Here is a 5,322-nt window from a genome sequence, read left to right as displayed (position 1 = left end):
ACTTAAGGATATCAGTACTTATATTATCAGGAGATAATCATCAGAAAATGGATATCAGAACTTAAGTGCTGAAGGACGTTCAGATAAGGACAGTAGCTGATTAAAGGAAAGAAGATCGAGATAAACATAAGAAGAGATATGCATGAAGAAGGAATTCTATGAAGAATAAAATACTTGGAAGAAAAGATATCTGATTGATAAATTTTAGGAAGCAGAATTATATTCCATATCAATTAGCGATTATCTTGTAACTGTGTAATATATAAACACAGACATAGGGTTTACACTATAAGTGTTATCATATTCGAGAAGATTATTCATATTAACCCTAGCAGCTCTCGTGATATTTGTTCATCACTGAGATGTAACAGTTCCATACTGTAACAGAGTTTATTGTTTCAATAAAGTTTGTTTTCTGTTACTTGTGATATTAAAGTTCGATTTGATTGTACTTTACACTCTATTCACCCCCTCTACAGTGTGTGTGACCTAACAAAAGGTTTTCGAGTATACCAGGCAAGTACTCCTAATTTCACTTATCGTTCAAGTGACGTTTATTTCGAATCATATTATGCAAGTATTTATATCTTCACTTATCATTCAAGTGATACTGACTCTGAACTTTATTATTTCAAATTCCATACTATTCTAAGTTCAGAATAGTTAAACATTTTATATCTCGCTATAATCACTCTATATAGTGGAACGTTGAATTGAGAATAGCGAATAACTAATTGTTCTAGTTATTTCGCCATTGATTGTTGTGATAAAATTTGAATAAATTTTAAAACTAATTAGACTAATGGTTTGTAATAACAGTTGATTTGTATTAGTGTCTGTTTCATACTATAACCTGTGATCGATCCAGTTGCATGGAAGTGGTCATATTTATTATATTATTCCGCTGTGATTATTTTATTATAGTTTAGTGGCTAGTGACCCCCAAATCTAGACCCCGGGTTTAGAGGGCGTCACAACAACTGTACGCGAAATTCTCAAAATATGAATTCTAGTTGAAAGAAGTACAATTTCTAAGGTACATCATCAGTAGAGAAGGCATTCAAGTCGATCCAGCGAAGATTGAAGCTGTGTTGAGTTGGGAAAGGCCAAAGACACCAACAGATGTTCGAAGTTTCTTGGGATTGGCAGGATACTATAGAAGATTTGTCAAAGATTTTGCGAAAATAGCAACGCCGTCGACCAAGTTAACTCAGAAAAGTGAAAAGTTCGTATGGGATGACAAATGTGAAGAAAGTTTCCAAGAGCTGAAGAATCGGTTAGTAACCGCACCGGTACTCGTATTACAAGACGAGCATGGAAATTTTGTCATTTACAGTGATGCTTCATACCGTGGATTAGGATGTGTACTGATGCAACACGGTAATGTCATTGCATATGCTTCGAGATAACTAAAACCTCATGAAAAGAAATATCCTATGCATGACCTGGAATTAGCAGCGATCGTATTTGCATTGAAACTTTTGAAACACTATCTCTACGGTGAAAAATGTGAAATCTACATGGATCATAAAAGTCTGAAGTACATCTTTACGTAGAAGGAATTGAACATGAGACAACGCCGATGGCTGGAATTAATTAAAGATTACGATGTTACGATCAGTTATCATCCAGGGAAAGCAAATATTGTGGCAGATGCGCTAAGCCGGAAAGAAAGATTGAATTTGTTAACTTCATGCGAAGAATTAGCTGAGGAATTTGACAAATTGGAAATTGAAATTCGGGTTCCCAATGAATCTATAGAAGCTATCTACACTATGACTTTTCAACCGGAGTTATTAGAGAAGATTCGCTGCTGTCAAGAAGAAGTTATGAGTCAAGATGATGACTTAATGGGAGAATAAATTACAACTCAGAAGGATAACGAAGGAATCTGGATCCCTAATGTGGCAGAACTGAAAGAAGAAATATTACGATATGCGCACAGTTTGAAATATTCCATTCATCCAGGAAGTACAAAAATGTATCGTGATCTGAAGGAAAACTTTTGGTGGCCAAATATGAAGAAGGAGATAACCGAATGGGTAAGTAAATGCTACACATGCCAGCGAGTTAAAGCGGAACATCAACGACCGAGTGGATTACTGCAACCATTAGATATTCCAGAATGGAAATGGGAATATCTAGCGATGGATTTTGTGGTAGGACTACCAAGAACTAAAGCCAATCATGATGCGATATGGGTAATCATTGACAGACTAACAAAGTCGACACATTTTCTACCGATTAAAGAAAGATTTTCACTCGACAAGCTAGTGCACTTGTATCTCAAGGAAATTATGATGCGACATGGAGTTCCAATATCTATCGTGTCTGATCGAGATCCCCGTTTCGATTCAAGATTTTGGAGACAATTTCAAGAATGCCTTGGAACTAAATTAAACATGAGTACCGCTTATCATCCGCAAACCGATGGGCAAAGTGAAAGAACTATTCAAACAATTGAAGACACGCTACGAGTTTGTGCGATTGATTTCGAAGGCAGTTGGGATGAGCATCTACCTTTGGTTGAATTTTCTTACAACAACAGCTATCACGCAAGCATTGGAATGCCACCGTACGAAGCGTTATACGGAAGAAAATTTAGATCACCAGTATATTGGGATGAAGTTGGAGAATGCAAGATTTTGGGTCCATAATTAATCCAACAGACCAAACAAAAGATAGAACTTATTCGAAAACGATTGGATGCAGCACAAAACAGGCAACGCAAATATGCAGATCAAGCAAGGAAGGATATGGACTACCAGGAAGGAGAGCACGTGTTACTCAATATATCACCATGGAAAGGATTAACCAGATTTGGCAACAAGGGTAAATTGAAGCCACGATACGTCGGACCGTTTGAAATTTTGAAAAAAGTGGGAAAAGTTGCGTACGAATTAGCTTTACCACCTCATATGCAACATATTCACAATGTATTTCATGTGTCGATGCTTAAGCGATATAATCCTGATTCTAGGCATGTAATAGAGTATGAACCGATAGATATCCAACCTGATTTGTCTTTTGTAGAACAACCGATAAGAATTTTAGATCGGCGAGAGAAAGTGTTGAGAAATAAGTCTGTATCTTTAGTGCGAGTATTGTGGAGAAACCCTATGGTTGAAGAATCAACCTGGGAACTTGAGAGTGAAATATTAGAGAAATATCATCATTTGTTTTCATAGCAAGATTCTAAGGACAGAATCCTATTAAGGGGGAAAGATGTAATGTTTGGGAAATTTACGTCTGTATTATATCATATTTATAATAAATTATGTGTGTTAATGTGTCATTTATGTGGAATTAACTGTCACACCCTAATTGCCATGTGTTATGTGCATTATGTGTCATCCAGGTATTTTTAAGGTATTTTCCAGGTATTTTGTTTTTCATTTATAGCTTTCATTTCAAACGTTTTACGACCCGAACCATGATTTTAAAGCAGGTATTTCAAATAAAATAATGGGCCTTATTTTTCATCAAACGGCTTTTACCATTGCATTATTTTAAACATCTAAGTATTTTATAAATTTTCTCTTTTTGCGAAAAATGACTTTTCCGGGCCCAATGGGATGTTAAAAACCCCACAAAAATCATTTGTTTTATTTTTATAAAATTATTGGACTTTTATTTATACCATTTCTTTGTATTTTTGCATTATTCACAATTTTTGGGAAATTTTGGCATATATATTGCATATATAAAATCCTTATAAATTAAATTTTAATACTAAAAAATTATAAATAGGGGCTTATTAATTTGAAAAAGTGTAGAATTAGGGCCTTAATTTTATTTAGGAGTATTACTTTTACTATTATAAATAGCCTAATTTTTATTTAATTAACTATAATTATTAATTAAAAATCAGAAATTAATCAAAATTCTCTACAAACCGGGTCGGGTAGAACCAAGTCGGGTCGAAGAATTAATCAAGGATTTCCAGTTGATTTCTTCATCAAATCGTGTGATTCAAGTACTGAAATTGAAGGTCTTGATCTGTTCTTTCCATTTCTAGTATCAATTTCATGTTTTGATTCGTAGTTTTTGATTTTCAGGGTTTATACTCGAATTAGGACTTTTTGATTCTAGGGTTATTATGATGTTTTGATGATTGATATAGCTTTGTTAGATGATTTATAGTCGATTCATGATATTTAATTGAATGAACGATGTCTGGATAGTGATTCAAGGGTTTATGTTCGATTTTCAAATCACAACTCTGTAATTTCTGTGAATATTTAGTTGTTAAGATGTTAGGGCTTCGATTATATGTGTTCTTGGCTTCAGTTTGCACTATACAACGTTTGATTTTATGTACGATTCTGTGATTTCCTATTTTGGCCGGAGTTCATGACGATTGTGGCCGGAGATGGTGATTCCGTGATGTTTGTGGTTTGTTTTGGCCTGAATCATGTTGGGGAAGTTGTTTTGAGTTGAAACTCTGTAAAAATCAGTACAAACGGTACTGATTTTGGCCTGAATCGAGGTTGCCGGAGTCGGGGGAACCCGCCGGAATCTGGGAATTTTCCGGTGTGTTCATCCCGACCCGGATTGTTCTTGGCAACCCGGTTTCTGACCCAAATTCAACCCGCCTTTGATCCATTATTTTCAAAATTCATTTTCTGTCAAGTGTTTCTGGATTTAATTTTTATTTTTATTTTTATTAATTATAAAAATCAGTTTTATTGATTTTATAAATTAGTTAATTAATTATTTAATTAATTGATTTATATTATAAATAATTCTGAAATATTTTCTAAAAATCAGATTTCATTATTTTCTTGATTATTTATTATTTATTTATTTATTATTTATTAATTATTAATTATTTAAAAATAATTAATTATTTTGATAATTAATCAAATAATTTTCAATTAATCATAATAAATTCATTTTAATTCCAAAATTTATAGAAAAATCATTTTTAATTCTGATTTTTTTCTTAAATAATGATTTAAAATTTATTTTAGGGTTTAAAAATTAATTATAATTAATTATGTTGAATATTAAATTGAATTATCCGTATTTAATAGATATTAATTAGACCGTTAGTCCGATTCGACCGAAACGAAAGCCCTTTGACTCAGAAAAATGAATTCTTTTCATTAAAAATAATATCAAGACCTAATTTCTTCTAGAAATTAGTTGAATTTGTTATTTGTTTGATTATCAGTCGAGTCGCGTGCCGAGACTAGTCCGAAAAATTCTGAAAAATAAGAAACGGGTCAGATAATGATTAGTTGAGCGATTAGCGAGTCGATTTTGATTCTAAAAATTATTTTTAACTATAAAAATGATTATGTGCTTATGTGTATTATG

The sequence above is a fragment of the Apium graveolens genome, chromosome 8 (assembly GCF_009905375.1).
Source record: "Apium graveolens cultivar Ventura chromosome 8, ASM990537v1, whole genome shotgun sequence".
NCBI lineage: Eukaryota > Viridiplantae > Streptophyta > Magnoliopsida > Apiales > Apiaceae > Apium > Apium graveolens.
This window is presented reverse-complemented; position numbering follows the sequence as displayed.